Source organism: Salvelinus fontinalis, chromosome 29, assembly GCF_029448725.1.
Source record: "Salvelinus fontinalis isolate EN_2023a chromosome 29, ASM2944872v1, whole genome shotgun sequence".
NCBI classification, from domain to species: domain Eukaryota; kingdom Metazoa; phylum Chordata; class Actinopteri; order Salmoniformes; family Salmonidae; genus Salvelinus; species Salvelinus fontinalis.
Window position 1 is genome coordinate 14,848,678 of NC_074693.1, and position 23,637 is coordinate 14,872,314.

Below are 23,637 nucleotides of genomic sequence, written 5' to 3' on the forward strand. Positions count from 1 at the left end.
CACCCTCTACTGCAGTAAGACCAGAATGTTACAGTTCTTCTCTCTAGATACCACCTCTACTGCAGTAAGACCAGAATGTTACAGTTCTCTCTAGATACCACCCTCTACTGCAGTAAGACCATAATGTTACAGTTCTCTCTCTGGATACCACCCTCTACTGCAGTAAGACTAGAATGTTACAGTTCTTCTCTCTAGATACCACCCTCTACTGCAGTAAGACCAGAATGTTACAGATCTTCTCTCTAGATACCACCCTCTACCGCAGTAAGACCAGAATGTTACAGTTCTTCTCTCTAGATACCACCCTCTACTGCAGTAAGACTAGAATGTTACAGTTCTCTCTCTGGATACCACCCTCTACTGCAGTAAGACCAGAATGTTTACAGTTCTTCTCTCTGGATACCACCCTCCACTGCAGTAAGACAATAATGTTACAGTTCTTCTCTCTGGATAACACCCTCTATTGCAGTAAGACCAGAATGTTACAGTTCTCTATAGATGCCACCCTCTACTGCAGTAAGACCAGAATGTTACAGTTCTCTCTCTGGATACCACCTTCTACTGCAGTAAGACCAGAATGTTACAGTTCTCTCTAGATACCACCTTCTACTGCAGTAAGACCAGAATGTTACAGTTCTTCTCTCTGGATACCACCCTCTACTGCAGTAAGACCAGAATGTTACAGTTCTTCTCTCTGGATACCACCCTCTACTGCAGTAAGACCAGAATGTTACAGTTCTCTCTGCATACCACACTCTACTGCAGTAAGACCAGAATGTTACAGTTCTTCTCTCTGGATACCACCTCTACTGCAGTAAGACCAGAATGTTACAGTTCTTCTCTCTAGATACCACCCTCTACTGCAGTAAGACCAGAATGTTACAGTTCTTCTCTCTGGATACAACCTTCTACTGCAGTAAGACCAGAATGTTACAGTTCTTCTCTCTAGATACCACCCTCTACTGCAGTAATACCAGAATGTTACAGTTCTCTCTGGATACCACCCTCTACTGCAGTAAGACCAGAATGTTACAGTTCTTCTCTCTAGATACCACCCTCTACTGCAGTAAGACCAGAATGTTACAGTTCTCTCTAGATACCACCCTCTACTGCAGTAAGACCATAATGTTACAGTTCTCTCTCTGGATACCACCCTCTACTGCAGTAAGACTAGAATGTTACAGTTCTTCTCTCTAGATACCACCCTCTACTGAAGTAAGACCAGAATGTTACAGTTCTTCTCTCTAGATACCACCCTCTACTGCAGTAAGACCAGAATGTTACAGTTCTTCTCTCTAGATACCACCCTCTACTGCAGTAAGACCAGAATGTTACAGTTCTCTCTAGATACCACCCTCTACTGCAGTAAGACCAGAATGTTACAGTTCTTCTCTCTAGATACCACCCTCTACTGCAGTAAGACTAGAATGTTACAGTTCTTCTCTCTAGATACCACCCTCTACTGCAGTAAGACCAGAATGTTACAGTTCTTCTCTCTGGATACCACCTCTACTGCAGTAAGACCAGAATGTTACAGTTCTTCTCTCTAGATACCACCCTCTACTGCAGTAAGACCAGAATGTTACAGTTCTTCTCTCTGGATACAACCTTCTACTGCAGTAAGACCAGAATGTTACAGTTCTTCTCTCTAGATACCACCCTCTACTGCAGTAATACCAGAATGTTACAGTTCTCTCTGGATACCACCCTCTACTGCAGTAAGACCAGAATGTTACAGTTCTTCTCTCTAGATACCACCCTCTACTGCAGTAAGACCAGAATGTTACAGTTCTCTCTAGATACCACCCTCTACTGCAGTAAGACCATAATGTTACAGTTCTCTCTCTGGATACCACCCTCTACTGCAGTAAGACTAGAATGTTACAGTTCTTCTCTCTAGATACCACCCTCTACTGCAGTAAGACCAGAATGTTACAGTTCTTCTCTCTAGATACCACCCTCTACTGCAGTAAGACCAGAATGTTACAGTTCTTCTCTCTAGATACCACCCTCTACTGCAGTAAGACCAGAATGTTTACAGTTCTTCTCTCTGGATACCACCCTCTACTGCAGTAAGACAATAATGTTACAGTTCTTCTCTCTGGATAACACCCTCTACTGCAGTAAGACCAGAATGTTACAGTTCTCTATAGATGCCACCCTCTACTGCAGTAAGACCAGAATGTTACAGTTCTTCTCTCTGGATAACACCCTCTACTGCAGTAAGACCAGAATGTTACAGTTCTTCTCTCTAGATACCACCCTCTACTGCAGTAATACCAGAATGTTACAGTTCTCTCTAGATACCACCCTCTACTGCAGTAAGACCAGAATGTTACAGTTCTTCTCTCTAGATACCACCCTCTACTGCAGTAAGACCAGAATGTTACAGTTCTTCTCTCTAGATACCACCCTCTACTGCAGTAAGACCAGAATGTTACAGTTCTCTCTAGATACCACCCTCTACTGCAGTAAGACCATAATGTTACAGTTCTCTCTCTGGATACCACCCTCTACTGCAGTAAGACTAGAATGTTACAGTTCTTCTCTCTAGATACCACCCTCTACTGCAGTAAGACCAGAATGTTACAGTTCTTCTCTCTAGATACCACCCTCTACTGCAGTAAGACCAGAATGTTACAGTTCTTCTCTCTAGATACCACCCTCTACTGCAGTAAGACCAGAATGTTTACAGTTCTTCTCTCTGGATACCACCCTCTACTGCAGTAAGACAATAATGTTACAGTTCTTCTCTCTGGATAACACCCTCTACTGCAGTAAGACCAGAATGTTACAGTTCTCTATAGATGCCACCCTCTACTGCAGTAAGACCAGAATGTTACAGTTCTTCTCTCTGGATAACACCCTCTACTGCAGTAAGACCAGAATGTTACAGTTCTTCTCTCTAGATACCACCCTCTACTGCAGTAATACCAGAATGTTACAGTTCTCTCTAGATACCACCCTCTACTGCAGTAAGACCAGAATGTTACAGTTCTTCTCTCTAGATACCACCCTCTACTGCAGTAAGACCAGAATGTTACAGTTCTCTCTAGATACCACCCTCTACTGCAGTAAGACTAGAATGTTACAGTTCTTCTCTCTGGATACCACCCTCTACTGCAGTAAGACCAGAATGTTACAGTTCTTCTCTCTGGATACCACCCTCTACTGCAGTAAGACCAGAATGTTACAATTCTCTCTGGATACCACCCTCTACTGCAGTAAGACTAGAATGTTACAGTTCTTCTCTCTAGATACCACTCTCTACTGCAGTAAGACCAGAATGTTACAGTTCTCTCTGGATACCACCCTCTACTGCAGTAAGACCAGAATGTTACAGTTCTCTCTAGATACCACCCTCTACTGCAGTAAGACTAGAATGTTACAGTTCTTCTCTCTAGATACCACCCTCTACTGCAGTAAGACCAGAATGTTACAGTTCTTCTCTCTGGATACCACCCTCTACTGCAGTAAGACCAGAATGTTACAGTTCTCTCTGGATACCACACTCTACTGCAGTAAGACCAGAATGTTACAGTTCTTCTCTCTGGATACCACCTCTACTGCAGTAAGACCAGAATGTTACAGTTCTTCTCTCTGGATACATTTACATTACATTTACATTTAAGTCATTTAGCAGACGCTCTTATCCAGAGCGACTTACAAATTGGAAAGTTCATACATATTCATCGTGGTCCCACCGTGGGAATTGAACCCTGGTCCCCCCGTGGGAATTGAACCCTCAACCCTGGCGTTGCAAGCGCCATGCTCAACCATCTGAGCCACACGGGACCACCCTCTACTGCAGTAAGCACTCTACTGCACCCTCTACTGCAGTAAGACCAGAATGTTACAGTTCTTCTCTCTAGATACCACCCTGTACTGCAGTAAGACTAGAATGTTACAGTTCTTCTCTCTGGATACCACCCTCTACTGCAGTAAGACCAGAATGTTACAGTTCTTCTCTCTGGATACCACCTTCTACTGCAGTAAGACCAGAATGTTACAGTTCTCTCTGGATACCACCCTCTACTGCAGTAAGACCAGAATGTTACAGTTCTCTCTAGATACCACCCTCTACTGCAGTAAGACCAGAATGTTACAGTTCTTCTCTCTAGATACCACCCTCTACTGCAGTTAGATCAGCATGTTACAGTTCTTCTCTTTAGATACCACCCTCTACTGCAGTAAGACTAGAATGTTACAGTTCTCTCTAGATACCACCCTCTACTGCAGTAAGACCAGAATGTTACAGTTCTCTCTGGATACCACCTTCTACTGCAGTAAGACCAGAATGTTACAGTTCTCTCTGGATACCACCCTCTACTGCAGTAAGACCAGAATGTTACAGTTCTTCTCTCTAGACACCACCCTCTACTGCAGTAAGACCAGAATGTTACAGTTCTCTCTAGATACCACCCTCTACTGCAGTAAGACCAGAATGTTACAGTTCTTCTCTCTAGATACCACCCTCTACTGCAGTAAGACCAGAATGTTACAGTTCTCTCTAGATACCACCCTCTACTGCAGTAAGACCAGAATGTTACAGTTCTTCTCTCTAGATACCACCCTCTACTGCAGTAAGACCAGAATGTTACAGTTCTCTCTAGACACCACCCTCTACTGCAGTAAGACCAGAATGTTACAGTTCTCTCTAGATACCACCCTCTACTGCAGTAAGACCTGCAGAGAGGAAGATGTAAGACAGACATAGTCAGGGATATTTTCAAGAGTAGTGGTTTTAATAATACGTGTGATATTCATTGGCTGTCAAAAAGAACGTATGTGTGTTCTGTCTTTAAGAAAGTGTGAGCAGGCTTGTTCTTGAACTCAGGGTTTTAACATCACTTTATATCCTTACGCCTTGTGTCTACCGGTAGTAGTAACTTGCCAAATGGTCGTTCAGAGTCAGTTAAAGACCATTTGTCTTTAATTTACATTTTACCGGCCTAATGTTTATTTTTTATACACCTTTTGTTCCATGATTTATGATACAGTTGAACACTTTCAAGACAAGCAACCGTTTCCTTTCAAAGCCAGTTTATTTTTAAGAGCTCCCTTTCCAATAACTAAATTAGAGGCCAATTTGGTATAATTACAACGTGAAGAAACTGCAAATGGAAACTGAATTCTGCCTTTCTACTCACCACTGTAGAGCAAAGCAAGATATTCTATAATCCAAGTGAAATTAGACATCAACCAAACAGAAATGAGATGGAATCAGGGTTCGTTTATCTCATTCTGTTTTGTTATTCTGTTTAGAGTAAATGTTGTGATATAACTCCATGAAAACAAGGGGGGATTGGTGACGGTAGTAAGCTAGCATGTGTGTGTACATAAGTGTAGGTGGGGGGGGGGGGGTGTAGGTCACATTGCTTCCAGTAGAACTTCTCAGCATAGATTACCACTTCACACATACAGGATCTTTGTGTGCACATGTGGTGGGTCAGCCTGAGGAAATGGACAACACTTCAGTGAATTGCGAACAGAATTGCGAGCAGAGACCTTATTGTATTGTCTGGGTGACTGAGATAATGACTTTGCTCTACTTTGTCTTCGAGGCAGTGACCTGAAACTAAGGGCCCGCGAGTGAAAACGGGAGCCTGGATGAACCTGAATGTGATTAAGGTCACCTAGAGTCACCACATTTGTTTGCCCTGTGTTTCACATCGACCACTGTCTGGCAATCAGTTGGGGAATCTTTTGTATTTCTAGGTTTTTCTAGGAATGCCAACGCTGGTCATTCATTAATAACGTGTATTGGGTGTGACAGACGATAAAATACCTTCTAGCAAGAACAATTTCAGATTTCTTTGTGAAAATGCACACAGGTCTCAAGGGAGAAGCCAAACAACACATTATATATCTCATTGTGTGTATGTGACATAACATGTTCACAATACAATAATGACTGTAGGACATGTCTCTCTGTCTCTGTCTCTGTCTCTGTCTCTGTCTCTGTCTCTGTCTCTGTCTCTGTCTCTGTCTCTGTCTCTGTCTCTGTCTCTGTCTCTGTCTCTCTCTCTCTCTCTCTCTCTCTCTCTCTCTCTCTCTCTCTCTCTCTCTCTCTCTCTCTCTCTCTCTCTCTCTCTCTCTCTCTCTCTCTCTCTCTCTCTCTCTCTCTGTCTGTCTGTCTGTCTGTCTGTCTGTCTGTCTGTCTGTCTGTCTGTCTCTCTGTCTGTCTCTCTCTGACTGTCTCTCTATGTCTCTCTCTCTCTCCTCCCTCTATCTCAACACTGACTGTGAATTAGGGAAAGTGGTTATGTGCTGTTGTTGACCACCTCGGCTATACTTTATAATCAATGACCAGAGCACACAGTGCTCCTCCTCATGTGTCTAATATCACTACGTACCCTCCCATTGAATGCTGACTACACACAGGGCAGCAGACGAAGGTCACAAATCACTGGATGTGGGCCAGGACACAGGGGGTAGGTCCCAAATGACACCCTATCGTCTACATAGGCCCCGTGTAGCTCAGTTGGTAGAGCATGGCGCTTGCAACGCCAGGGTTGTGGGTTCGATTCCCACGGGGGGCCAGTACAAAAAAAAAAAAAAGTATGAATGTATGTACTTGTAAGTCGCTCTGGATAAGAGCGTCTGCTAAATGACTTAAATGTAAATGTAAATGTACATGGTAGGGCCCTGGTGAAAAGTAGTGCACCATATAGGGATTAGGGTACCACTTGAGTCAGAGCCTGGAAGAAGTGCACGGTAATGCCAAACCCAACAGTGTCGACAATCAATCAAATCAATAATTTGGTAAATTAGTACCCTCCCACTGAACAGACCTACAAGAAAAGAGAGGTATCAGTAAAACAACAGTGTATCTGAAAGCCAGTTCCAGTCACAGCTACTGGCAACTTCTTTTTAAATTAGACTCACTCTGCTTCTGTGATACATAATTTAGCGGTGTGACTGAAAAATATGAGTTTTTCAATCCAGGTCTCATAGATATGGCAGCCAGCCTTAATGCTTCAGGGAAACCTGGATAACATGAGATCATGTCGCCTCTAGAGGCCTCGGAAGAAGCACTGAGTGGTTGGCTTTTTCTCCAGGCTCGTGTTATTATGGATCCGTTAGCATCTCTCACTAAAACCTCTACATGGAGATACAGTAGCATTTAGCAGGGATCCGTTAGCATCGCTCACTACAACATTTTCATGGAGATAGAGTAGCATTTACCAGGAATCCGTTAGCATCTCTCACTACAACCTCTACATGGAGATAGAGTAGCATTTAGCAGGGATCCATTAGCATCTCTCACTACAACCTCTACATGGAGATAGAGTAGCATTTAGCAGTGATCCGTTAGCATCTCTCACTACAACCTCTACATGGAGATACAGTAGCATTTAGCAGGGATCCGTTAGCATCTCCCACTACAACCTCTACATGGAGATAGAGTAGCATTTAGCAGGGATCCGTTAGCATCTCCCACTACAACCTCTACATGGAGATAGAGTAGCATTTAGCAGGGATCCGTTAGCATCTCCCACTACAACCTCTACATGGAGATACAGTAGCATTTAGCAGGGATCCGTTAGCATCTCTCACTACAACCTCTACATGGAGATACAGTAGCATTTAGCAGGGATCCGTTAGCATCTCTCACTACAACCTCTACATGGAGATACAGTAGCATTTAGCAGGGATCCGTTAGCATCTCTCACTACAACCTCTACATGGAGATACAGTAGCATTTAGCAGGGATCCGTTAGCATCTCTCACTACAACCTCTACATGGAGATACAGTAGCATTTAGCAGGGATCCGTTAGCATCTCTCACTACAACCTCTACATGGAGATAGAGTAGCATTTAGCAGGGATCCGTTAGCATCTCCCACTACAACCTCTACATGGAGATACAGTAGCATTTAGCAGGGATCCGTTAGCATCTCTCACTAAAACCTCTACATGGAGATACAGTAGCATTTAGCAGGGATCCGTTAGCATCTCTCACTACAACCTCTACATGGAGATACAGTAGCATTTAGCAGGGATCCATTAGCATCTCTCACTACAACCTCTACATGGAGATAGAGTAGCATTTAGCAGGGATCCGTTAGCATCTCTCACTACAACCTCTACATGGAGATACAGTAGCATTTAGCAGGGATCCATTAGCATCTCTCACTACAACCTCTACATGGAGATAGAGTAGCATTTAGCAGGGATCCGTTAGCATCTCTCACTACAACCTCTACATGGAGATAGAGTAGCATTTAGCAGGGATCCGTTAGCATCTCCCACTACAACCTCTACATGGAAATAGAGTAGCATTTAGCAGGGATCCGTTAGCATCTCTCACTACAACCTCTACATGGAGATACAGTAGCATTTAGCAGGGATCCGTTAGCATCTCTCACTACAACCTCTACATGGAGATAGAGTAGCATTTAGCAGGGATCCGTTAGCATCTCTCACTACAACCTCTACATGGAGATAGAGTAGCATTTAGCAGGGATCCGTTAGCATCTCTCACTACAACCTCGACATGAAGATAGATACAGTGCATAGTCTGTTCTTCAGCTTGAATGTAAATCAGAGATGGGAAAGAAAAAAAAACATTAAAATTAGCATCAGTTTTCTTCCGAGAGGGACCATAGGGACCTTGTATTTTTAGACACAACAAAGGAATTGCCAGAGGTGTCCAGCAGAAACAGTAGCTCTAGTTAACTTCTGGGCGTTCCGGTTTGATCACTGTTACGTTAGTTTTCTATATCTGTGCTTAGACACAAGCTGGTAGAAATGGAGGGTAAATTAAGTGTTAGTTGTATTACATCTCTATGGGATCCATATATTTTGACTGGCAGAGCCATAAAAGATGCATGGTTTTCTGAAGTCTCTCCAATCATCTACATTATGGTTTCCTGGTGGTCTGACCATGACTATAATTGTACAGACTCTTCCACGGAAGGAAACAAATTTGTAACTCTTAACTACGGATGAATTCTCAGAAATAATAACAAGTCATTTGTAATAAAATGTTTCTTTGGATTAGGTTACAGTCGGTAGGATTTAGTCCCCATGACTACACAAGGAATCCAAAGGAGGAAGGCTGGAAACAAAATGTTGTTTTACACCATCAAGGTACCATACAGCTTAACCCTGTTCAAGTACCATACAGTTTAACTCTGTTCAAGTACCATACAGCTTAACCCTGTTCAAGAACCGAACAGCTTAACCCTGTTCAAGTACCATACAGCTTAACCCTGTTCAAGTACCATACAGCTACAATCCTGTTCAAGTACCATACAGCTTAACCCTGTTCAAGTACCATACAGCTTAACCCTGTTCAAGTACCATACAGATTAACCCTGTTCAAGAACCGAACAGCTTAACCCTGTTCAAGTACCATACAGCTACAATCCTGTTCAAGTACCATACAGCTACAATCCTGTTCAAGTACCATACAGCTTAACCCTGTTCAAGTACCATACAGCTACAATCCTGTTCAAGTACCATACAGCTACAATCCTGTTCAAGTACCATACAGCTTAACCCTGTTCAAGTACCATACAGCTACAATCCTGTTCAAGTACCATACAGTTTAACCCTGTTCAAGTACCATACAGCTTAACCCTGTTCAAGAACCATACAGCTTAACCCTGTTCAAGTACCATACAGCTTAACCCTGTTCAAGTACCATACAGCTTAACCCTGTTCAAGTACCATACAGCTTAACCCTGTTCAAGTACCATACAGCTTAACCCTGTTCAAGTACCATACAGCTTAACCCTGTTCAAGTACCATACAGCTACAATCTTGTTCAAGTACCATACAGCTACAATCCTGTTCAAGTACCATACAGCTTAACCCTGTTCAAGTACCATACAGCTACAATCCTGTTCAAGTACCATACAGCTTAACCCTGTTCAATTACCATACAGCTTAACCCTGTTCAAGTACCGAACAGCTTAACCCTGTTCAATTACCATACAGCTTAACCCTGTTCAAGTACCATACAGCTACAATCTTGTTCAAGTACCATACAGCTTAACCCTGTTCAAGTACCATACAGCTTAACCCTGTTCAAGTACCAAACAGCTACAACCCTGTTCAATTACCATACAGCTTAACCCTGTTCAAGTACCATACAGCTTAACCCTGTTCAATTACCATACAGCTTAACCCTGTTCAAGTACCATACAGCTTAACCCTGTTCAATTACCATACAGCTTAACCCTGTTCAAGATCCATACAGCTTAACCCTGTTCAAGTACCATACAGCTTAACCCTGTTCAAGAACCATACAGCTTAACCCTGTTCAAGTACCATACAGCCTAACCCTGTTCAAGAACCATACAGCTTAACCCTGTTCAAGTACCATACAGCTTAACCCTGTTCAAGTACCATACAGCTTAACCCTGTTCAAGAACCATACAGCTTAACCCTGTTCAAGTACCATACAGCTTAACCCTGTTCAAGTACCATACAGCTTAACCCTGTTCAAGTACCATACAGCTTAACCCTGTTCAAGAACCATACAGCTTAACCCTGTTCAAGTACCATACAGCTTAACCCTGTTCAAGTACCATACAGCTTAACCCTGTTCAAGTACCATACAGCTACAATCCTGTTCAAGTACCATACAGTTTAACCCTGTTCAAGTACCATACAGCTTAACCCTGTTCAAGAACCATACAGCTTAACCCTGTTCAAGTACCATACAGCTTAACCCTGTTCAAGTACCATACAGCTTAACCCTGTTCAATTACCATACAGCTTAACCCTGTTCAAGAACCATACAGCTTAACCCTGTTCAAGTACCATACAGCTTAACCCTGTTCAAGTACCATACAGCTTAACCCTGTTCAATTACCATACAGCTTAACCCTGTTCAAGTACCAAACAGCTACAACCCTGTTCAAGTACCATACAGCTTAACCCTGTTCAAGTACCATACAGCTTAACCCTGTTCAAGAACCATACAGCTTAACCCTGTTCAAATAACATACAGCTACAAGCCTGTTCAAAGTGTGTGAGTTTGATCAGGTGTCCATTAGGCCTGTGGATATTTTGTTTTATCATCATGAATTAGATTGAGCAATAAAACCCCCACTATTATTCCATAGGCTGGGATCTGCACTATGCAGCTGTTGCAAGAGCACGTTTTTCACTGGCTGTCCACTGGTTTCAAAAACAATGATTGATAGGCAGCTTAAACTTCTTGAATTCACCCATTTCTGGGTTCAAATACAGATTTAGATTTCTGAACAGACATCCTCAACAACCACAATCCGTAAAGGCACAAATAGCTAAATGAGAGAGCATCAGTGTGATTCACATCAATGCGCTATGTAGGTATCAATAATAAGTGATATCCGTTTCGCCGTGGACTACACCACTGCTGTCGTCCTTACCGCCAAGCGTTTATTCCAGTTGGATCATCTTTGGATGCCGACAGCAGTGATCTCCTGCTTATAGAGGTACTTCCAATGCCTTGTGAGTTATGGGTCATGTGATTCGCCAGGTGCAAATTACAATGGGGCATCTTATCTTCTTGGTCGTGAGGTGAAATATTCTCTCTTTACTTGCAATAGGGTCCCAATTATATACAATACTGTGACTCAATGCTTAATGATAGGCAGCAACTGCAATGAGCACTGGATATAGACACATACAGTACAGTACGGTAGTTATTCTGGTTATAGACATGTGCAGTACGGTAGTTATTCTGGATATAGACACATACAGTACAGTACGGTAGTTATTCTGGTTATAGACATGTGCAGTACGGTAGTTATTCTGGATATAGACACATACAGTACAGTACGGTAGTTATTCTGGTTATAGACATGTGCAGTACGGTAGTTATTCTGGATATAGACACATACAGTACAGTACGGTAGTTATTCTGGTTATAGACATGTGCAGTACGGTAGTTATTCTGGATATAGACACATACAGTACAGTACGGTAGTTATTCTGGATATAGACACATACTGTACAGTACGGTAGTTATTCTGGATATAGACACATACAGTACAGTACGGTAGTTATTCTGGATATAGACACATACAGTACAGTACGGTAGTTATTCTGGATATAGACACATACAGTACAGTACGGTAGTTATTCTGGATATAGACACATACAGTACAGTACGGTAGTTATTCTGGTTATATACATGCACATTACAGTAGTTATTCTGGATATAGACATGTACAGTACGGTACGGTAGTTATTCTGGATATAGACATGCACATTACAGTAGTTATTCTGGATATAGACAAGTACAGTACGATAGTTATTCTGGATATAGACAAATACAGTACGGTAGTTATTCTGGATATAGACATGTACAGTACAGTACAGTGATTATTCTGGATATAGACATGTACAGTACGGTAGTTATTCTGGATATAGACAAGTACAGTACGGTAGTTATTCTGGATATAGACAAATACAGTACGGTAGTTATTCTGGATATAGACATCTACAGTACAGTACGGTAGTCATTCTGGATATAGACACATACACATTACTGATGTAGCCTATCACATTACTGATGTAGCCTATCACATGACTGATGTAGCCTATCACATTACTGATGTAGCCTATCACATTACTGGTGTAGCCTATCACATTACTGGTGTAGCCTATCACATTACTGATGTAGCCTATCACATTACTGATGTAGCCTATCACATTACTGATGTAGCCTATCACATGACTGATGTAGCCTATCACATGACTGATGTAGCCTATCACATTACTGATGTAGCCTATCACATTACTGGTGTAGCCTATCACATGACTGGTGTAGCCTATCACATGACTGATGTAGCCTATCACATGACTGATGTAGCCTATCACATGACTGATGTAGCCTATCACATGACTGATGTAGCCTATCACATGACTGATGTAGCCTATCACATGACTGATGTAGCCTATCACATGACTGATGTAGCCTATCACATGACTGATGTAGCCTATCACATGACTGATGTAGCCTATCACATGACTGATGTAGCCTATCACATGACTGATGTAGCCTATCACATGACTGATGTAGCCTATCACATGACTGATGTAGCCTATCACATGACTGATGTAGCCTATCACATGACTGATGTAGCCTATCACATGACTGATGTAGCCTATCACATGACTGATGTAGCCTATCACATGACTGATGTAGCCTATCACATGACTGATGTAGCCTATCACATGACTGATGTAGCCTATCACATGACTGATGTAGCCTATCACATTACAGATGTAGCCTATCACATTACTGATGTAGCCTATCATATTAGTGGAAAAGGAGAGTGTGTGACAATATCAGGACAATCAATATTATTTTTTTAAGATTCCAGATTAGGAGCCTTCAAAAGGATCTGTTCCTGACTCCTTAACTTTGAAGAGAAGACTTAAAAGGTAGAACATGTCAAGACACATTCCCTGGAGGAATCCTGCCTCTTATCTGGAGGAATAGTGACTCTTCTCTGGAGGAATCCTGCCTCTTCTCTGGAGGAATCCTGCCTCTTCTCTGGAGGAATCCTGCCTCTTCTCTGGAGGAATGGTGACTCTTCATTGGAGGAATCCTGCCTCTTATCTGGAGGAATCCTGCGTCTTATCTGGGGGAAATCCTGCCTATTCTCTGGAGGATTCCTGCGTCTTATCTGGGGGAAATCCTGCCTATTCTCTGGAGGATTCCTGCCTCTTCTCTGGCGGAATCCTGCCTCTTCTCTGGCGGAATACTGCCTCTTATATGGAGGAATCCTGCCTCTTATCTGGAGGAATCCTGCCTCTTATCTGGAGGAATCCTGCCTCTTATCTGGAGGAATCCTGCCTCTTATCTGGAGGAATCCTGTGTCTTATCTGGAGGATTCTGCACTTGGGAAATGTTTCTTCATCTCTCTTTTAAAACGTCAAGTACCAAAGTCATTTTCATGCACTGCAGGCAGTGAGAGTTAAAACTAAGGCTGTGCAATGTAACACTGTTCAGAGACTACTGGTGAGGGAAAAAAGTATATTGGGAGGGGAAGGCTCAGGGTGTAGAGGGAGGAGGAGGTGTTGGGAGGGCCATGAAACAGAGAGAGGAGGGGAGTAGGGAGGGTAATGAAGCAGAGAGAGGAGGAGGTGTTGGAAGGGTCATGAAACAGAGAGAGGAGGAGGGGTTGGGAGGGCCATGAAACAGAGGGAGGAGGAGGAGGAGGAGGAGGGTCATGAAAAAGAGGGAGGAGGAGGGGTAGGGATGGGCATGAAACAGAGAGAGGAGGAGGAGGGGTAGGGAGGGGCATGAAAAAGAGTGAGGAGGAGAGGTAGGGAGAGCCATGAAACAGAGAGAGGAGGAGGGGTTGGGAGAGCCATGAAAAAGAGTGAGGAGGAGGGGTAGGGAGGGTCATGAAACAGAGAGAGGAGGAAGGGTTTGGGAGGGCCATGAAACAGAGAGAGAGGAGGGGTAGGGAGAGCCATGAAACAGAGGGAGGAGGAGGGGTTCGGGAGGCCCATGAAACAGAGAGAGGAGGAGGGGTTCGGGAGGGCCATGAAACAGAGTGAGGAGGAGGGGTAGGGAGAGCCATGAAACAGAGAGAGGACGAGGGGTAGGGAGGGCCATGAAACAGAGAGAGGAGGAGGGGTAGGGAGGGCCATGAAACAGAGAGAGGAGGAGGGGTAGGGAGAGCCATGGAACAGAGAGAGGACGAGGGGAAGGGAGAGCCATGAAACAGAGAGAGGAGGAGGGGTGGGGAGAGCCATGAAACAGAGAGAGGAGGAGGGGTAGGGAGAGCCATGAAACAGAGAGAGGACAAGGGGTAGGGAGAGCCATGAAACAGAGAGAGGAGGCAGGGGTAGGGAGAGCCATGAAACAGAGAGAGGAGGAGGGGTTGGGAGAGCCATGAAACAGAGGGAGGAGGAGGGGTTGGGAGAGCCATGAAACAGAGGGAGGAGGAGGGGTAGGGAGGGCCATGAAACAGAGAGAGGAGGAGGGGTAGGGAGGGCCATGAAACAGTTGGAGGAGGAGGGGTAGTTAGGGCCATGAAACAGAGGGAGGAGGAGGGGTAGGGAGGGTCATGAAACAGAGGGAGTAGGAGGGGTAGGGAGGGTCATGAAACAGAGTGAGGAGGAGGGGTAGGGAGGGTCATGAAACAGAGGGAGTAGGAGGGGTAGGGAGGGGCATGAAACAGAGGGAGGAGGAGGGGTAGGGAGGGGCATGAAACAGAGAGAGGAGGAGGGGTTGGGAGAGCCATGAAACAGAGAGAGGAGGAGGGGTTGGGAGAGCCATGAAGCAGAGAGAGGAGGAGGGGTTGGGAGAGCCATGAAAAAGAGTGAGGAGGAGGGGTAGGGAGGGTCATGAAACAGAGAGAGGAGGAGGGGTAGGGAGAGCCATGAAACAGAGTGAGGAGGAGAGGTAGGGAGGGTCATGAAACAGAGAGAGGAGGAAGGGTTTGGGAGGGCCATGAAACAGAGAGAGAGGAGGGGTAGGGAGAGCCATGAAACAGAGAGAGGAGTAGGGGTTGGGAGAGCCATGAAACAGAGTGAGGAGGAGGGGTAGGGAGGGCCATGAAACAGAGAGAGGAGGAGGGGTAGTTAGGGCCATGAAACAGAGGGAGGAGGAGGGGTTGGGAGAGCCATGAAACAGAGAGAGGACGAGGGGTAGGGAGAGCCATGAAACAGTTGGAGGAGGAGGGGTTGGGAGAGCCATGAAACAGAGGGAGGAGGAGGGGTAGGGAGAGCCATGAAACAGAGAGAGGAGGAGGGGTAGGGAGGGCCATGAAACAGAGAGAGGAGGAGGGGTAGGGAGGGCCATGAAACAGAGAGAGGAGGAGGGGTAGGGAGGGCCATGAAACAGAGAGAGGAGGAGGGGTAGGGAGGGCCATGAAACAGAGAGAAGAGGAGGAGGGGTAGGGAGGGCCATGAAACAGAGGGAGGAGGAGGGGTAGGGAGGGTCATGAAACAGAGGGAGTAGGAGGGGTAGGGAGGGGCATGAAACAGAGGGAGGAGGAGGGGTAGGGAGGGGCATGAAACAGAGGGAGTAGGAGGGGTAGGGAGGGGCATGAAACAGAGGGAGGAGGAGGGGTAGGGAGGGTCATGAAACAGAGAGAGGAGGAGAGGTTGGGAGGGCCATGAAACAGAGTGAGGAGGAGAGGTAGGGAGGGTCATGAAACAGAGAGAGGAGGAAGGGTTTGGGAGGGCCATGAAACAGAGAGAGAGGAGGGGTAGGGAGAGCCATGAAACAGAGAGAGGAGTAGGGGTTGGGAGAGCCATGAAACAGAGTGAGGAGGAGGGGTAGGGAGGGCCATGAAACAGAGAGAGGAGGAGGGGTAGTTAGGGCCATGAAACAGAGGGAGGAGGAGGGGTTGGGAGAGCCATGAAACAGATTGAGGAGGAGGGGTAGGGAGAGCCATGAAACAGTTGGAGGAGGAGGGGTTGGGAGAGCCATGAAACAGAGGGAGGAGGAGGGGTAGGGAGAGCCATGAAACAGAGAGAGGAGGAGGGGTAGGGAGGGCCATGAAACAGAGAGAGGAGGAGGGGTAGGGAGGGCCATGAAACAGAGAGAGGAGGAGGGGTAGGGAGGGCCATGAAACAGAGAGAGGAGGAGGGGTAGAGAGGGCCATGAAACAGAGAGAGAAGGAGGGGTAGGGAGGGCCATGAAACAGAGAGAGGAGGAGGGGTTGGGAGGGCCATGAAACAGAGTGAGGAGGAGGGGTTGGGAGAGCCATGAAACAGAGAGAGGAGGAGGGGTTGGGAGAGCCATGAAACAGAGAGAGGAGGAGGGGTAGGGAGGGTCTTGAAACAGAGGGAGGAGGAGGGGTAGGGAGGGTCATGAAACAGAGGGAGGAGGAGGGGTAGGGCGGGCCATGAAACAGTTGGAGGAGGAGGGGTTCGGGAGAGCCATGAAACAGAGAGAGGAGGAGAGGTTGGGAGGGCCATGAAACAGAGAGAGGAGGAGGGGTAGGGAGGGTCATGAAACAGAGAGAGGAGGAAGGGGAGGGAGGGCCATGAAACAGAGAGAGGAGGAGGGGTAGGGAGGGCCATGAAACAGAGAGAGGAGGAGGGGTAGGGAGGGTCATGAAACAGAGGGAGGAGGGGTAGGGAGAGCCATGAAACAGAGAGAGGAGGAGGGGTAGGGAGGGCCATGAAACAGAGGGAGGAGGAGGGGTAGGGAGAGCCATGAAACAGAGTGAGGAGGAGGGGTAGGGAGGGTCATGAAACAGAGTGAGGAGGAGGGGTTGGGAGAGCCATGAAACAGAGAGAGGAGGAGGGGTAAGGAGGGTCTTGAAACAGAGGGAGGAGGAGGGGTAGGGAGAGCCATGAAACAGAGGGAGGAGGAGGGGTAGGGAGGGCCATGAAACAGAGGAAGGAGGAGGGGTAGGGAGGGCCATGAAACAGAGGGAGGAGGAGGGGTAGGGAGGGCCATGAAACAGAGGGAGGAGGGGTAGGGAGGGCCATGAAACAGAGAGAGGAGGAGGGGTAGGGAGGGCCATGAAACAGAGTGAGGAGGAGGGGTAGGGAGGGTCATGAAACAGAGTGAGGAGGAGGGGTTGGGAGAGCCATGAAACAGAGGGAGGAGGAGGGGTAGGGAGATCCATGAAACAGAGGGAGGAGGAGGGGTTGGGAGAGCCATGAAACAGAGAGAGGAGGACGGGTAGGGAGGGCCATGAAACAGAGAGAGGAGGAGGGGTAGGGAGAGCCATGAAACAGAGGGAGGAGGAGGGGTAGGGAGGGCCATGAAACAGAGGGAGGAGGAGGGGTAGGGAGAGCCATGAAACAGAGTGAAGAGGAGGGGTAGGGAGGGTCATGAAACAGAGGGAGGAGGAGGGGTTGGGAGAGCCATGAAACAGAGGGAGGAGGAGGGGTTGGGAGGGCCATGAAACAGAGTGAGGAGGAGAGGTAGGGAGGGTCATGAAACAGAGAGAGGAGGAAGGGTTTGGGAGGGCCATGAAACAGAGTGAGGAGGAGGGGTAGGGAGGGTCATGAAACAGAGTGAGGAGGAGGGGTTGGGAGAGCCATGAAACAGAGAGAGGAGGAGGGGTAGGGAGGGTCTTGAAACAGAGGGAGGAGGAGGGGTAGGGAGAGCCATGAAACAGAGGGAGGAGGAGGGGTAGGGAGGGCCATGAAACAGAGGGAGGAGGAGGGGTAGGGAGGGCCATGAAACAGAGGGAGGAGGGGTAGGGAGGGCCATGAAACAGAGAGAGGAGGAGGGGTAGGGAGGGCCATGAAACAGAGTGAGGAGGAGGGGTAGGGAGGGTCATGAAACAGAGTGAGGAGGAGGGGTTGGGAGAGCCATGAAACAGAGGGAGGAGGAGGGGTAGGGAGATCCATGAAACAGAGGGAGGAGGAGGGGTTGGGAGAGCCATGAAACAGAGAGAGGAGGACGGGTAGGGAGGGCCATGAAACAGAGAGAGGAGGAGGGGTAGGGAGAGCCATGAAACAGAGGGAGGAGGAGGGGTAGGGAGGGCCATGAAACAGAGGGAGGAGGAGGGGTAGGGAGAGCCATGAAACAGAGTGAAGAGGAGGGGTAGGGAGGGCCATGAAACAGAGTGAAGAGGAGGGGTAGGGAGGGCCATGAAACAGAGAGAGGAGGAGGGGTTGGGAGAGCCATGAAACAGAGGGAGGAGGAGGGGTAGGGAGGGTCATGAAACAGAGGGAGGAGGAGGGGTTGGGAGAGCCATGAAACAGAGGGAGGAGGAGGGGTTGGGAGGGTCATGAAACAGAGTGAGGAGGAGAGGTAGGGAGGGTCATGAAACAGAGAGAGGAGGAAGGGTTTGGGAGGGCCATGAAACAGAGAAGGAGGGGTAGGGAGAGCCATGAAACAGAGGGAGGAGGAGGGGTTCGGGAGGGCCATGAAACAGAGTGAGGAGGAGGGGTAGGGAGGGCCATGAAACAGAGAGAGGACGAGGGGTAGGGAGGGCCATGAAACAGAGAGAGGAGGAGGGGTAGGAAGGGCCATGAAACAGAGAAGAAGGGGTAGGGAGAGCCATGAAACAGAGAAGGAGGGGTAGGGAGGGCCATGAAACAGAGTGAGGAGGAGGGGTAGGGAGGGCCATGAAACAGAGTGAGGAGGAGGGGTAGGGAGGGCCATGAAACAGAGTGAGGAGGAGGGGTAGGGAGGGCCATGAAACAGAGAGAGGACGAGGGGTAGGGAGGGCCATGAAACAGAGAGAGGAGGAGGGGTAGGGAGGGCCATGAAACAGAGTGAGGAGGAGGGGTAGGGAGGGCCATGAAACAGAGGGAGGAGGAGGGGTAGGGAGAGCCATGAAACAGAGGGAGGAGGAGGGTTTGGGAGGGCCATGAAACAGAGAGAGGAGGAGGGGTAGTTAGGGCCATGAAACAGAGGGAGGAGGAGGGGTTGGGAGAGCCATGAAACAGATTGAGGAGGAGGGGTAGGGAGAGCCATGAAACAGTTGGAGGAGGAGGGGTTGGGAGAGCCATGAAACAGAGGGAGGAGGAGGGGTAGGGAGAGCCATGAAACAGAGAGAGGAGGAGGGGTAGGGAGGGCCATGAAACAGAGAGAGGAGGAGGGGTAGGGAGGGCCATGAAACAGAGAGAGGAGGAGGGGTAGGGAGGGCCATGAAACAGAGAGAGGAGGAGGGGTAGAGAGGGCCATGAAACAGAGAGAGAAGGAGGGGTAGGGAGGGCCATGAAACAGAGAGAGGAGGAGGGGTTGGGAGGGCCATGAAACAGAGTGAGGAGGAGGGGTTGGGAGAGCCATGAAACAGAGAGAGGAGGAGGGGTTGGGAGAGCCATGAAACAGAGAGAGGAGGAGGGGTAGGGAGGGTCTTGAAACAGAGGGAGGAGGAGGGGTAGGGAGGGTCATGAAACAGAGGGAGGAGGAGGGGTAGGGCGGGCCATGAAACAGTTGGAGGAGGAGGGGTTCGAGAGAGCCATGAAACAGAGAGAGGAGGAGAGGTTGGGAGGGCCATGAAACAGAGAGAGGAGGAGGGGTAGGGAGGGTCATGAAACAGAGAGAGGAGGAAGGGGAGGGAGGGCCATGAAACAGAGAGAGGAGGAGGGGTAGGGAGGGCCATGAAACAGAGAGAGGAGGAGGGGTAGGGAGGGTCATGAAACAGAGGGAGGAGGGGTAGGGAGAGCCATGAAACAGAGAGAGGAGGAGGGGTAGGGAGGGCCATGAAACAGAGGGAGGAGGAGGGGTAGGGAGAGCCATGAAACAGAGTGAGGAGGAGGGGTAGGGAGGGTCATGAAACAGAGTGAGGAGGAGGGGTTGGGAGAGCCATGAAACAGAGAGAGGAGGAGGGGTAAGGAGGGTCTTGAAACAGAGGGAGGAGGAGGGGTAGGGAGAGCCATGAAACAGAGGGAGGAGGAGGGGTAGGGAGGGCCATGAAACAGAGGAAGGAGGAGGGGTAGGGAGGGCCATGAAACAGAGGGAGGAGGGGTAGGGAGGGCCATGAAACAGAGAGAGGAGGAGGGGTAGGGAGGGCCATGAAACAGAGTGAGGAGGAGGGGTAGGGAGGGTCATGAAACAGAGTGAGGAGGAGGGGTTGGGAGAGCCATGAAACAGAGGGAGGAGGAGGGGTAGGGAGATCCATGAAACAGAGGGAGGAGGAGGGGTTGGGAGAGCCATGAAACAGAGAGAGGAGGACGGGTAGGGAGGGCCATGAAACAGAGAGAGGAGGAGGGGTAGGGAGAGCCATGAAACAGAGGGAGGAGGAGGGGTAGGGAGGGCCATGAAACAGAGGGAGGAGGAGGGGTAGGGAGAGCCATGAAACAGAGTGAAGAGGAGGGGTAGGGAGGGTCATGAAACAGAGGGAGGAGGAGGGGTTGGGAGAGCCATGAAACAGAGGGAGGAGGAGGGGTTGGGAGGGTTATGAAACAGAGTGAGGAGGAGAGGTAGGGAGGGTCATGAAACAGAGTGAGGGGGAGGGGTTGGGAGAGCCATGAAACAGAGAGAGGAGGAGGGGTAGGGAGGGTCTTGAAACAGAGGGAGGAGGAGGGGTAGGGAGAGCCATGAAACAGAGGGAGGAGGAGGGGTAGGGAGGGCCATGAAACAGAGGGAGGAGGAGGGGTAGGGAGGGCCATGAAACAGAGGGAGGAGGGGTAGGGAGGGCCATGAAACAGAGAGAGGAGGAGGGGTAGGGAGGGCCATGAAACAGAGTGAGGAGGAGGGGTAGGGAGGGTCATGAAACAGAGTGAGGAGGAGGGGTTGGGAGAGCCATGAAACAGAGGGAGGAGGAGGGGTAGGGAGATCCATGAAACAGAGGGAGGAGGAGGGGTTGGGAGAGCCATGAAACAGAGAGAGGAGGACGGGTAGGGAGGGCCATGAAACAGAGAGAGGAGGAGGGGTAGGGAGAGCCATGAAACAGAGGGAGGAGGAGGGGTAGGGAGGGCCATGAAACAGAGGGAGGAGGAGGGGTAGGGAGAGCCATGAAACAGAGTGAAGAGGAGGGGTAGGGAGGGCCATGAAACAGAGTGAAGAGGAGGGGTAGGGAGGGCCATGAAACAGAGAGAGGAGGAGGGGTTGGGAGAGCCATGAAACAGAGGGAGGAGGAGGGGTAGGGAGGGTCATGAAACAGAGGGAGGAGGAGGGGTTGGGAGAGCCATGAAACAGAGGGAGGAGGAGGGGTTGGGAGGGTCATGAAACAGAGTGAGGAGGAGAGGTAGGGAGGGTCATGAAACAGAGAGAGGAGGAAGGGTTTGGGAGGGCCATGAAACAGAGAAGGAGGGGTAGGGAGAGCCATGAAACAGAGGGAGGAGGAGGGGTTCGGGAGGGCCATGAAACAGAGTGAGGAGGAGGGGTAGGGAGGGCCATGAAACAGAGAGAGGACGAGGGGTAGGGAGGGCCATGAAACAGAGAGAGGAGGAGGGGTAGGAAGGGCCATGAAACAGAGAAGAAGGGGTAGGGAGAGCCATGAAACAGAGAAGGAGGGGTAGGGAGGGCCATGAAACAGAGTGAGGAGGAGGGGTAGGGAGGGCCATGAAACAGAGTGAGGAGGAGGGGTAGGGAGGGCCATGAAACAGAGTGAGGAGGAGGGGTAGGGAGGGCCATGAAACAGAGAGAGGACGAGGGGTAGGGAGGGCCATGAAACAGAGAGAGGAGGAGGGGTAGGGAGGGCCATGAAACAGAGTGAGGAGGAGGGGTAGGGAGGGCCATGAAACAGAGGGAGGAGGAGGGGTAGGGAGAGCCATGAAACAGAGGGAGGAGGAGGGTTTGGGAGGGCCATGAAAAAGAGAAGGAGGGGTAGGGAGAGCCATGAAACAGAGTGAGGAGGAGGGGTAGGGAGGGCCATGAAACAGAGTGAGGAGGAGGGGTAGGGAGGGCCATGAAACAGAGTGAGGAGGAGGGGTAGGGAGAGCCATAAAACAGAGGGAGGAGGAGGGGTAGGAAGGGCCATGAAACAGAGTGAGGAGGAGGGGTAGGGAGAGCCATGAAACAGAGAGAGGAGGAGGGGTAGGGAGAGCCATGAAACAGAGAGAGGAGGAGGGGTTGGGAGGGCCATGAAACAGAGAGAGGAGGTGTAGGGAGGGTCATGAAACAGTTGGAGGAGGAGGGGTTGGGAGGGCCATGAAACAGAGAGAGGAGGAGGTATAGGGAGGGCCATGAAACAGAGAGAGGAGGAGGGGTAGGGAAGGCCATGAAACAGAGAGAGGAGGAGGGGTAGGGAAGGCCATGAAACAGAGAGAGGAGGGGGTGTAGGGAGGGCCATGATACAGAGAGAGGAGGAGGGGTAGGGAGAGCCATGAAAGAGAGAGAGGAGGAGGGGTAGGGAGGGATATGAAACAGAGAGAGGAGGAGGGGTTGGGAGGGCCATGAAACAGAGGGAGGAGGAGGGGTAGGGAGGGCCATGAAACAGAGAGAGGAGGACGGGTAGGGAGGGCCATGAAAAAGAGGGAGGAGGAGGGGTAGGGAGGGCCATGAAACAGAGAGAGGAGGAGGGGTAGGGAGGGCCATGAAACAGAGAGAGGAGGAGGTGTAGGGAGGGCCATGAAACAGAGAGAGGAGGAGGGGTAGGGAGAGCCATGAAACAGAGAGAGGAGGAGGGGTAGGGAGGGATATGAAACAGAGAGAGGAGGAGGGGTTGGGAGGGCCATGAAACAGAGGGAGGAGGAGGGGTAGGGAGGGCCATGAAACAGAGAGAGGAGGAGGGGTAGGGAGAGCCATGAAACAGAGGGAGGAGGAGGGGTAGAGAGAGCCATGAAACAGAGGGAGGAGGAGGGGTAGAGAGAGCCATGAAACAGAGGGAGGAGGAGGGGTAGTTAGGGCCATGAAACAGAGGGAGGAGGAGGGGTAGGGAGGGCCATGAAACAGAGGGAGGAGGAGGGGTAGGGAGAGCCATGAAACAGAGTGAAGAGGAGGGGTAGGGAGGGCCATGAAACAGAGAGAGGAAGAGGGGTTGGGAGAGCCATGAAACAGAGGGATGAGGAGGGGTAGGGAGGGTCATGAAACAGAGGGAGGAGGAGGGGTTGGGAGAGCCATGAAACAGTGGGAGGAGGAGGGGTAGGGAGGGTCATGAAACAGAGAGAGGAGGAGGGGTTGGGAGGGTCATGAAACAGAGAGAGGAGGAGGGGTAGGGAGAGCCATGAAACAGAGTGAGGAGGAGAGGTAGGGAGGGTCATGAAACAGAGAGAGGAGGAAGGGTTTGGGAGGGCCATGAAACAGAGAGAGAGGAGGGGTAGGGAGAGCCATGAAACAGAGGGAGGAGGAGGGGTTCGGGAGGGCCA

The 23,637-nt window shown here is 49.0% G+C and overlaps 1 protein-coding gene and 1 non-coding gene across 2 annotated transcripts in view; both read left to right on the top strand.

The window, feature by feature from the left end:
- LOC129827462 (protocadherin-11 X-linked-like) overlaps positions 1-23,637 on the top strand; it is a 355,317-nt gene that overhangs the window by 92,605 nt on the left and 239,075 nt on the right. The gene's annotated exons all lie outside the window — the stretch shown is intronic.
- On the top strand, positions 6,468-6,543 carry trnaa-ugc (transfer RNA alanine (anticodon UGC)). The gene has a single exon. It is a non-coding gene; the product is annotated as a tRNA-Ala (tRNA).